Below are 13,130 nucleotides of genomic sequence, written 5' to 3' on the forward strand. Positions count from 1 at the left end.
GAAGAAATCATCATCCGTCTCATAGCGATTTCATCACTGATCAAACCATTCCAAGTGTATATAAGCAGCAGAGAGACGAGAGTAGTGCTGTGAGCTGTGGCTCACTGTTTTATAAATGCTATCACAGCTGTTTGTGAAGCTTCATTATCTACAAAAACTAGGCTCTAAAGACAGTTTTTGATTAAGAACAAAGCACTTGTGTCAGGATGCTCAAAAAACCGCTGGAAAGAAAATGAAGTTGTTGTTAATTCATGCAAACTGTCTAAAGCAGTGGTTCTCTCCTTTGTATGAAATTTCCAAGGCATCATTTTTTTTTTTTAATACAATAATGTGTACATACACATAAATGTGAAATACATTGTATTAAAATCTAGACAGTTAAATTAGGTTTCTTTGCTTAATGTCTTTGTATCTGTATTTTAAAATATGAAAGATGTGTACGACATATTTCATGGAATAATTGAAAAAGTTTATTTGGTTATTTAGTTTCTAGTAGTGCTATTTCTAGTAATACCAGTAAAATTTCCCAATTCTCAGCACCGATTCTGATACCATAAAAAACTATTGTAACTATTAAACTATTTTATTTAACTGTTTGAAAATAAAAATATTAAATCATTAAACAATTTTTTAATGCTAATAATAAGTAAATAATACAGCAACCAATATCTTCCGAATAAGTGCACATTGCTTTAAAGTCATGTGAATTAAAGCATTAAAATATTAAAATAAAGAACAAAGAAATACTGTACATCCCATGCAATAGAACAAAGTTTGTTATTATTATTAGTTATCCATCACTGATTTGTTTTCTTTTTCTTGTTAATATTGCTGTAGCAGATCTATTACTTTGCATTTAAGATTTACAAATTTTACATTTTGGCATTTTTATATTTTTCTGTTGCCATGGTTATCACTGTCAATCAAAACGTTTTCTGTTTGACTGAACGTCAGAATAATGCAATGAGAAACAAAGAGAGTAGCAATCAAAGACTGTCAACCAGTTGAAGGAAAAGAAAGCTGCATCATGGGATTGTTTTCTTTTTTGTTTCTTTTTTTTTGCATGCAGCAATGCAGATGAGACCACATCCTGTTCTTGGGGCATGAACGGCAGGCAACGTGGTAATGTTTAAGGGTAAAATAGTTTCTGCCAGATGTGTTAAATGAGCTGAGAACCAAGAGTACAAAGAGTCATAAGAGCTGCTGTGACTGGCCAACAGTGTCAGATGTGGATGCTGGTACACTGAAGTGTGAGCATGACAAAATAAAGAACCAACCACAAGACCATCCACATATGAAGAAGAGCTGTGGTAAGACCCTAAGAACAGGAAGTGATGTCATGAACCAATGACAATGCATTCTCATCTACAACAACAGAAGCAGTCTCAACAGAGACGGGCCTCCAGATTCGACTACGCATTGTTTAAGAAAAGGATAGAAAATGTCAAGCTGTGGATCTTTCTTCAGATGCTGTACTGTTCATTAAAAGAATAGTTCATGCAAAAAGGAAAATTTGCTGAAAATATGCTCCCCCTCAGGCCATCTGAGATGAGCTGATGAGTTTGTAGAAATATAGATTTGGAGAAATGTGTCACTGCATCAGTGTCTCAGCAATGGATGCTCTGCAGTGAATGGGTGCCGTCAGAATGAGAGTTGATTAAAACATCACAAGTAATCCACAGCACTCCAGTCCATCAGTTCACATCTGGAGAAGACAAACGCTGAAACAAATCCAGCATTAAGATGTTTTAAATGTTAACTTTTGTTGCTTGGTCTGTGCATATTTCACACCTGATTCAGACAAGATGACATTTTCACTGGAGAAAGCAATATTATGGATTATGGACTTGTATTTTAGCTGGAAGCCACTGTTTGCCATTAAAAACACCTCGATGGATTTGTTTCTTACAAACATGTAGCTTTTCACTTGTCAAGATCATTGTGATGTTTTTATCAGGACTCTCATTCTGACGGCACCCATTCACTGCAGAGCATCCATTGGTGAGCAAGTGATGCAGTGCTACATTTCTCCAAATCTGATGAAGAAACAAACTCATCTACATCTTGGATGGACTGAGGGGAGGAGTACATTTCAAATAGTTACATTTTGAACTATTTAAAACATTAGGAATTCTGAAATCACCTTCTTGTCTTCAAGCCAGTACAAAGCAGTTATGACGTTTCATTAGCAGTATTTTTCAGTAGCCACTTTTACACGTAAAAATTGTTACAGAATTGATTTTCTGTCATTCACAAATGCTATGGCTTTCCGTGTTTTATTCATTTTGCTACTATTCACACTCCACCAAAGTGTACTGCAAATGATCTTAATACAGCTGGCATGCTTACATGAGCTCTGCATCTCCAGGCTGTACCGTGTGTGAAGGAGCCGAGGATGTGTTGATGCATTGCAGTACCTGCAGTGGACGACGATAGGCCCAGCGCTGGGAGGGTTGGACATCTTGACTCGTCGGATGAATGACAACAGTCCTGTAGCGTGATACGGGACTCCATGATCGGGCCAGCCAGTGAAGTGAAACTGCTTTACCTCTCGCACCTCATTAAAACCCCTCTGCGGAAATAAGAACAAGCATCCACAAAACACCTGAGCACCTGGAAAAATGATAGACCGAAAATCACTTTCCCTGCAAATACATTGGCCCCAAAAAGCTTCTGGATATTTCAAGTCACACTAATGACAAAATATCACAGCAAGTGCAGAGAAAGATGCACCAGTGCATTTTACAAGCTATACATTAGTAAAAAAGGGGTACCTGAAGTACTGCAACGACAGATGCAGTGTTGAACATGAAGACAGTCAGTGTTGTGTAACTTCATGCATGTTTGTGGTTTTAAAGTACTGTATATGTATGAATAAAAGTGATTTTAGTGAAAAAAAAAGAAGATCCTGCTGCATTTGACACATGCAGATACAGACTCTCACATATTTATAACTGTGACCTAAGTGCTCAAAAGTGTCCAAATACTTTGTGCGGCCTCTGTGCATTAAATGTATTTCCTTCAGGCTTACAGAATATTAGCCACACTTGCCATGCTAGACAAAAGGTTTTAACAATAAACTTTAAACACGGTCAAAATAATCTCACCCTCTCCAGAGTGAAAGTCCTGACAACGTATTCCGCGAGCGGCTCGACCTCCACAAACGTCACTTTGAAATCTCCATAAACTTCAGCATCATCTGGCCAGTATTTATAGCATTTCACCTACAGGAGGATGAGACCCATCAAACATAAAATACAGAGCAAATCACATGCACTCCAATGCAAACACATGTCTTGAATACAGTAACTATACTGACTGATGCAAAGCTTGATTCACAGCAGTCTGATTTAATTCATGGCATGCTACAATCTTCAAGCTGAAGTCTTGCTTAAATGCCTTAAGATGTGAGTGATCACCTCTAGTACTGTGTGATCATTATGATATAAAGACTGCTGTGAAATCAGTTCACTCACTTGTGCATAATGATAGAATTAAACAAAGCGTCCACAACGTGCACAAATGTACAAAATACATACACAGACATGCTTCAACCTTTTGAGAAGCGTTAAAAAAGCTTTTTATTTCTATCTTTTGATTTTGGGGTGAAATATGACCCGTTCCTGACAGGCTCTGTGAGATTCACCCATTTTTGTGACTTCGAGCAGATGAATAACTAGTCCTCGCTCACTCTTCAAAAGGTTTTTGCAGGCAGGGGCCTTCACAGGTCACATCACAGAGCACAAAAACACACAACGGCCCCTCCGCAGGCAGTATAGCGACATACCCGGCCCACCTCCACTAGGTTGGTTACCATCACGATACAAGCCGACTGCTCCTGCCAGATCATCCTCCAGAAGTCGTACACCGTCTCGTGGACAGGGCCTGTGGGAAAGCCAAACGCTCTGCTTTATTTCTCGAAATCTCTGTTTTTATTTGATATCCGTCAAATTTTTAATTTCAGTCATTTACATTTGGACATTTGGGAGAGAAAAAAAAATTGGCATCATTTGACAGATTTTGCACGGCATCTTTTGTGATATAAATAAAGTAGAATGTATTAGTGGTATATAAAATGAGTATTGTTTGCAAGTTGTAACTTTAAAGAGATATTTATAAAGCGGAGAGTTCTGGTCCTTGATTCTGATTGGCTGAGCCACGTTTGAAGCTGTTGTAAATTACTCTACAAACACACACCTTTGTTTACTTCTGCTCGGCAACCACTTTGTTGGAACCACAACTGTTTCTGAGGAACTACATTGTTTGGTGGAAGAATACTGTTTATATTAATATCATTACACTTTATTTGCTCTGTTTTATTCTGTGAAACCTTACTACGTATATGGAATAACCGTTTTATAAAAGCAGTAAGCCCCGTGAAGCCGTGGTTTACAGTGAATTTATAACTCGCTTCGTGCCTAACAACGCCCCTTAGCTGTTATAAATTCACTGTAAACCACGGCTTCACGGGGCTTATTGCTTTATTCTACATGATTTAACCCATATAAAGTAGTTTTGGTATAAATTAATACACTGAGGTTGATGCAGCAATATTGAATAATATTTTTGACTTAAAACTATTTCACGTAGATGCTATTTTTTTGTACTTGTCGCTACACAAATGTTTCCGATGCATGTTTCAGTGAATAATTTTGAATTTATGAGCATGCACACTTTTTAAGATGTGTATCAGATAAAAAAGAATGCAGTTTCCACATATGACGACAATCCACTTACTGATTATTTGTTATAGTACACAATATTTAGTTCATTATATTTAAACATCAGTCAGTTTTTGTTCTTGGCAACAAAGAAAAGACGATTAATTCAGCCGTCCTCATTTACCTTGAGTTGCGATGTAATGGCTGGGCCTCTGGTATCCCTGCAAGAGAAACAAAAATAAGAATTTTGTTGGAGGCAGCAAACAATTCAATTCTGAGAGTCATTTATTTCACAGTGGGCTATGCAAAACTGTGCTACATTACGCTTTTAAGAGTTTCGTTTTGAGACTTGTAATCTCAACACACACACACACACCACGATTTCTACGGATCAAACACACACTGCAGGGAGACCCGACATCAAATTCCCCCTCCCACGAAAACTAAAACACACCACACCAAAATCATGAGCGTTAACTGAAACACAAGCCAGGGATGTTAACATGCATGATGCACAGGCAAAGCAGATGAGTGGCAGCATGAGGAAGAGCCACAGAATGGAGCTGGAAGTGTGGCGGCGCAAGCGGCTCCATACAGATGGGCTTCGGGGCATGGATGGGTGAGACAGAGAGGGGAAGTGTGTTCGAATGTGCCTACAGTGATACTTACATCCCTGTACAGCCAAATCTACCGCCCCAAAATCAACCGCATAAGAGTGAGAGAGAGCACAACAATGTCAGTGAGTCAGCAAGCACCTCCAACAAGGAAGAAAAGAAAGCTGTATATTGTGTATAGTTGAGACAAAGGCATGCATAAAAGACCTCACATACGAGGGAGGGAGAGACGTTTCTCACACGTTCGCCAATGGAGGAGGAGGCGGCATCGCCACTTACATCAATGTAGTTGGCATTTATGTAGTCAGAGGACGGGTCGTCTTCCATTGGCTGCAGGATCACTCGAGAATGATCGTCTACAGCGCGACACACGGCAAACAGAGCAGATTCAGGGCAAAAACAGCTGACTGTGTGCGCTAGGAAGCAAGCTTCTAAACAGCTCTTACGGTGGGTGCATGAAAACATGTCCTGGTCATATTTCACCTCAAAATCATTTTGGAAAAAATGCAAAAAAAAAAACGAAATATCGATCACTTTTTAAGATTATTTGCAGTGTGACATTATTTTTTATGACGACCGATTCGTTTATTCGTAGCTGTACAGAAATAAAATACACGAATGAAAATCGTGTCATATAGACACAATGACCAGTTTTCGTGAAATAAGCATAATTTAAATGCGTGAAGTTGATGCTAACAACACCAAGGTCATAGGTTTGATTGCGAGGGAATGCATGAACTGATGCATACCTTTATTGCAATGTAATGCGCTTTGGATAAAAGTATCTGGCAAATGTAAATGCATGCAAAATACTGAGAATCTGGGGTGTTCAATTGAAAATGATCTTACTAAAACAGGCCTCATTTTTATGTGCTAAGATGTTGGGGTGAAATATGACTCGTTCTTGATGTTCATCTTTAAAGCACCAGCACATGTTGGTTTTCTAAAGAGCAACAGATGCTTTCCAAAAGGTTCTTAAATGACCATCTAAAGGAGAGTGTTTGGAGCCAGATATTAAGTGTACTAGAGGATACCCTACACTCTTACATGCAATGATGTTCCCGTATCGATTCTTCGTTCGATTTTGCTCTTTCTTTGCTGCGTCCCAGGAAGCAGACTGACCCTCAAAGAAGCTCTGGAGAGAAACACAGAATGAATTACAACAAAGGGGCTTAAGTGAATCGATATCCTAATTTACTCATATTTTCATCATATCTGACAACATCAGCACAACACAGTAGTTTGAATTTGCTCTGTGTGCATGGAAATACATGTAAATTTGATCACTGAACAGTTAAGGAAGCATCAGGTGCTCTCAGCAGCTGAAACAAAGCAAATTGCTCTGCATCTGGCACACAAACTCCACTGATCAGATTGTGGTTTCATGAAATAAACCGCCAACACTCTTCGCCTGCAACCAGCAAACTCATCACTGCAAAGCACGTGTGGGTAACGCTGCGGAGGAGGGGTTTCAACGACTTATTGGAGAAGTGTGACATTTTTTTTGGATGTTAAAAACGTAGTTCACCCAAAAATGAAAATTTGCTAAAAATGTGCTCACCCTCAGGCCATCTGAGATGTAGATGAGTTTGTTTCTTCATGGGAACAGGTTCAGAGAAATTTAGCATTAATCACTTGCTCAGCAATGGATGCTCTGCAGTGAATGGGTGCCGTCAGAACGAGAGTCCAAACAGCTGATAAAAACATCACAATAATCCACAAGTAATCCACACCACTCCAGTCCATCAATCTGTCACATGACCTGTGCATATTTCTCTCCTGATTCAGACGAGATTCCTTTTTCACTATTATGGATATTTTAGCCAGAAGCAACAGTTTGAAGTTAAAAAGGTCTTGATGGATTTGTTTCAGCTTTTGTCTTCTCCAGATTTGAACTGATGGACTGGAGTGGTGTGGATTATTGTGATGTTTTTATCAGCTGTTTGGACTCTCATTCTGACGGCACCCATTCACTGCAGAGCATCCATTGCTGAGACACTGATGCAATGCTACATTTCTCCAAATCTGATGAAGAAACAAACTCATCTTGGATGGCCTCAGAGTGAGCGCATTTGAAGCAAATTTTCATTTTTTTGGTAAACTATTGCTTTAAAATAGTTCCATAGTTCATATGAACAATGGAAGACAGAGGGCAAGGTTTGAAAGCAATCTTTATTGTTTCCAGTCATTTTTGGTGATTCAGAAATGACACACTTTAGCTTTAAGATGACTTAAGGGTTCTCACATTCTCACAGATGCATGCACTAGACTGACAGCTCTGACTGTTGAGTCAGACGAGAGCGGCGTGCTCACGGTCTAACCTCATACTCCTCTTTGAAGCCGTAACTGTCGGAGGTCTTCATCAGATTGATGTGCTGCAGCAGGTCGGCCACCCGTATGGCAGGATGGAGCTGTCCGGTCTGATAGGGCGACTCGGTGCCCTCGCAGTGATAGCGCGGGATGTCCAGCAGTCTGCTGTTCTCGGCTGCCGCCGCCGCCGCCGTGTGGTTCTCATCTGAGAAAGGGGTTGGGAAAGATTTATTGGAACGCACACTGAGGGATTCGGACAAACTGTAGTACACGCTAAGCTCAAAGGACTCGACACACACACACACACACGCAAAACCTCACAAATGCTTATACAATCCCAGAGTTGTGCACTCTGAACAGGACAGATGCGTTTCTTCACACACACTTACCAGTGATAGGCACTTATGGGGCAGCAGGAGAGAAAAGAGTTGTTTAGTTCAGCGCCAGCTCAAACACACGGTCTCTGTAGTACAGCTGATGGAGTGATATGGACTAAACATGTACAGAACACAGCTACAGACGAGGGGGAGCACAAACAAAGCCACTCTCTACATCACATCCAGACTGGCAGACTTTTGCATTTTTGAAGGCACTTCAAATTTCACTTTAGTTGCAGTTTTTGTGGAGATGTGGAAGCCACATACATACATATATATATATATATATATCGGACCACAAAAGATACCTCTGAATATTATCAAATGCACAGGAATCGCAACCACAGGAAATGATTTACAAGCAACCCCCCTCGATTCTCGAGAACAAAGACGAGTGTGCTTTTAGAGTTGCTTCTACACAGCACCGGCCTTGACTGAGACACTTGTTAAGGTTTCTGCAGACTTTGATAATCAGACTTCATTCGGTCACAGCTTGTAAGGGACTAGAACTTCTCTTCATCGCAGATGTCAGAGAGACGCATGTTTGGATGAAGTGTTGTCCTCTACACTTCAGCGCTGTCTCTGCCAGAGCCGTGGCCTAAGGGGACGTTTTAATACCCCACCACTGTAGAAAACGTCTTCTTTCTTGCTAGTTCTGTCATGTTAGCTCTATGTTAGCATCTGACACTGTTAACCCAGATGACTGGAGTTATATTAGGTTTACGAGTAAGCTGTCAGTTCAGTTTCGGCACTCATAATGTCATCTGTGTGTGTGTGTGTGTGATGAGGCTTTGCTAAAACATATAGAGCAGTGCTTTCCAGTTGATTCTGCTTCCAGATTTTTACATTGAGCATCTGGTAGTTCTTAAAATGTTTAAGTAATGTGAATCTTTTAATGATAAATTATTAATAGCCCTTGTGAAAAAGAAGTACACTTTAGCATACTTTAAAGAAAATATGGAAATAATATTCTTTAAAATAATATTTGCGATATGTGATATACTGTATATAGATACTTAACTGCATGTTAACTTAAATTAAATGAAAATACATTATAGTTAAAATTGATATTAAATGCAATTAATTAAATTGACCCACTAAAGTAGTATTTCAGAACATATTTAAATATAATTTCATGTTCATAATTAATTCCATATTTCATAATTTGACTATGAAATATGGTTAAAGTGTTACTGCCGACAAAGATTTATGATAAATATACTCTCTATATGTCATTTGTATTTGTTAGGGTTTATGAATCATTTGTAATGATGTAATGAAGTTTACATCATCATCATGCATTTTTTAAATATATTAACTTTAAATGTAACATCAAATAACACACTAGAATTCTAATCAAGATCTTTAAATGTGCTTTAGTTTGTTAGTCAACACATCAAAATAAGTGTACTTCTTTAAAGCACAACACAAGACTAAAACATGATTTAAAATGCACTGCAAAGCAAAACTGTTCATTTGACATTATTATAAAGTGCACTTTGTAATAATGTCAAAACATAGTCAGTAGCTTTCTCTGCTGTCTGTGACCTATCAGACATGCAACTCTTTTTTTTTTTTGTTGTTTTGGGTCCCCACCAGTAGAGAAACTTGGTGATATACTGTAGAGTAGATATTGTGTGTGTGAGTGTGTGTGTGTTTACTTTAGATGACCAAAACTCCTAAAAGTCCCAAGTGAGCTAAATCTGACGCAACCTCTCCTTAGAGACATATACAGTTTTATTTTAAGGGTAGTGTTTGGGTTCATCTGTAGTAATTATAATTACCCTTATATAAAAACAATAAAAAACTACAGTGTGTCCTCATTTAGCAAATGCGTGTGTCCACAGTAGCAGAAAAGCAGTACGTCTTCGTACTCTAGATGCTTTCACTCAACACACACAGTCATCACTAGTCGTCTCATCAGACATTTGTAACATTCTGGGATTTGAGTCTTCAAGCACGGTAGTTCTCCACAGTAGGCTCCCTGAGCTGCATGCTTGGATGCAACTTGACAATAGCAGAGTCCATCCAGGCTGAACCGGGCGCTTCAGTTCACTGTGCGATACAGGAGGAGCCGTGGAAATGACTGAGAAACGCTGTTCAACGTCACACAACAGGAACATGGTGGGGGGGCTACATGAGTGATGCATGCTGGGTAATGAAGGTCTTTATGTGCAGCAGGAGCACTCAGCTCAATTCAGTTCTCTCAACCAGAATCAAACATTACCTCATGACAATTTAACTAATTGAGGAGAAGTGTTTGGCTGGAAATATGGACAAATTAAAGACAACATGAAATTGCGCTTCACTTCTATAGCAACACGTACTAATTATGCCGGGAAGGGCTTTATTTAAATCATTTTGATTGGATTAGATTATTGGTTAATATTATTTCCTCACTCACACCTCCTTTGTTACAAGAGGTGAAGAACGTGAACACATCTTGACGAAATATTACAAAATATTTTACTGTAACATGCACTGATTAAAAGTGTACAGTAGTGCACAGTAAGACCAAATGTGAGCCTGGAGCACAAAAGCAGTCTTAAGTCGCTGGGGTATATTTGTAGCAATAGCCAACAATACATTGTATGGGTCAAAATTATACATTTTTCTTTTATGCTAAAAATCATTAGGATACAAACCATACATCAATGGAAAGCTCATTTATTCTCAGCTTTCAGATGATGCATAAATCTCAATTTCAAAAAATTGACATTTGAGACTAGTTTTGTGGTCCAGGGTCACAAATGACATACTAAAAGCAAGTAAACTGGATTTCATGTTGTCTTTGAGCCATGGCACAGATTGAACTGAATTGCTCTGATGAAACTCCACAGACACGGGCACACCATACACCCAATCCTCACCTAATACAGCCGTCGGCACGAGAGGGTCATTAGGCACTGCAGAGAAACACGCAGAGTTATCATAAACAAAAACTCAAGAGCTGAGGATGTTCCGAAACTGAAATCAGAGCTGCTGCGTCTGCACTTGAGATTTTACTCACGATTCAACAGCAGCACTGCTGAACGTGGGTGCGTTTTGCACAATATCAGGTCATTACTAATAACTAACCTGGATGCCTTGTGAATTGCAGAGGCGCACTAATCACATTAAATGCGCTTGAACTAGGCTGGGCAAGAGAGAGGTGAATAATCTAAACTACTGGTAATACAGAGCAAAAAGAAAATCTTGTCATGACACACACTTTCTTTACGTGGGCCGCTTAAGGCTTTGGGTGTGTTTCGGTTTTTACGATGCTTTCCTGCACATATATCAAGTGGAAGTTTCAAAATCCTCAGACAAGCTCGATATGATTCTACAATGTTCCATGTAGATGTAAGCTGTGCTTGAGTACTCACAGCGGTTGCTGAAGCTGTGCGAGTCCATGAAGGTGACGGACACGGGCTCCTCGGTGTGCAGAGTGCTCTGGTCTGCATAACTGCGATCCATGGAGTTGACCATGTGCGTCATCTCCTGACGGGTGTTTCCGATGGCGTCCTTGCGCTTCTTGGCGAGCTTCCTGATAAGCCAATTAAAGACAGAATCATTACAGATCTACTACTCCAGAAAACAGCACCACTGCACCCCAAAGCACCCACATGTAGGAATAAACAGATAGGAGAGAGAAGAAGGGATGATCCGATAGGAAAGCTTTAGTTCCATGGTAAGGGACAACTTTGAGGAAACTTGTAGGAAATACTTGTAAATTAGTGGATGTGATTCAGAGAAATAAAACCATGCCTGTTTCTATTTGAACACATTTTACTATCAAAAAAAGTTACTACTTTACTGTTACAAAATTACTTTTGGCATTCATGAGGGATTTTTTGTGTCAGCGCATGTCCTTTTATGCTTTAAATTGTAATTCAAAATTTGATAAAACATACTGTATATATATATTTTTTTTGCATAGACAAATTTGAAAAAAGCGCTGTTGTATTCTTACTAACAACAATAAACAGCAATAAAACTGCACAAAATAATGTTCTTAGTCAGCATTTTTGTCTTGTTTTCATGAACAAAGAGCTTCATGACAAAATGTGATAGAAATTTGTTACAGTGCAATTAACCTACGATTCATGTCAAATCCTTTTCTTTTTTTTTATTATTATTTTAAAGTAGATCAAGGCTGTCTGTTCTTTTTAGTTAAAGAAAAAAAATGTGACCCTGGAGCACAAAACCAGTCATAAGTGTCAATTTTTCAAAATTGAGATTTATGCATCATCTGAAAGCTGAATAAATAAGTTTTCCATTGATGTATGGTTTATTAGGATAGGACAATATTTGGCTGAGATACAAATAAATCTAAAACAAATCTAAATATTGAGAAAATCATCTTTAAAGTTGTCCAAATGAAGTTCTTAGCAATGCATATTACTAATCAGAAATTAAGTTTTGATATATTTACAGTAGGAAACATACAAAATATCTTCATGGAACATGATCTTTACTTAATATCCTAATGATTTCTGGCATAAAAGAAAAATATATAATTTTGACCCATACAATGTATTGTTGGCTATTGCTACAAATATACCCCAGCGACTTAAGACTGCTTTTGTGCTGCAGGGTCACATATAGCAAAAAATATTTGTCTTATCTTCTGCACTTTTGTTTTAAGGATGATTAGATATTTGTAAAACAAGACTAAATACTGATCAAGACTTAGAGATTTTCCATGTCAGTGTCAATTTGTTAGGTTGTTTGTGTATTTAAGAAAGCAAATATAGAACCGATTTATCTGAACAGAAAAATATATTCACTTATCATGGTTTTACTTTTTAAAAAAGTGACATGTGTCATGTGATGAAATGCAATGTGGAGCTGTGAAATGCAATCTCTATTTGTTACAAGATGCTGTTTTTGACAAGAATAGATAAAAGCAGGAATCTGTTGATATCTGACTGAGGTTTTGTAGAGCTGTCACAGGAACTCTTAGAAAGCCATCAAAGCAGCGCTCGAGTCGCCTGCTAGATTGAGCTGCAGACTAAAGGCCAACCGGGGACACATGGAAAAACACCCTCTTCACCAAATAAATGAACGGATGAGTGTGTGAGGATGAGAGGCGGATGGAGACACGGTGAGTAACTATTCCACACACACACACACACACACACACACACACACACACATGCACACACCCAAACACAAACCAGACGAAT

At 38.7% G+C, this 13,130-nt stretch overlaps 1 pseudogene; it reads right to left on the reverse strand.

Moving 5' to 3' along the window:
* Window positions 1-3,119: 3,119 nt before the first annotated feature.
* The window catches only part of LOC107660535 (receptor-type tyrosine-protein phosphatase kappa-like), a 181,563-nt pseudogene continuing 171,552 nt past the window's right edge, over window positions 3,120-13,130 (reverse strand).

Source organism: Sinocyclocheilus anshuiensis, unplaced genomic scaffold, assembly GCF_001515605.1.
Source record: "Sinocyclocheilus anshuiensis isolate Anshui unplaced genomic scaffold, SAMN03320099.WGS_v1.1 scaffold659, whole genome shotgun sequence".
In the NCBI taxonomy this organism is placed as follows: domain Eukaryota; kingdom Metazoa; phylum Chordata; class Actinopteri; order Cypriniformes; family Cyprinidae; genus Sinocyclocheilus; species Sinocyclocheilus anshuiensis.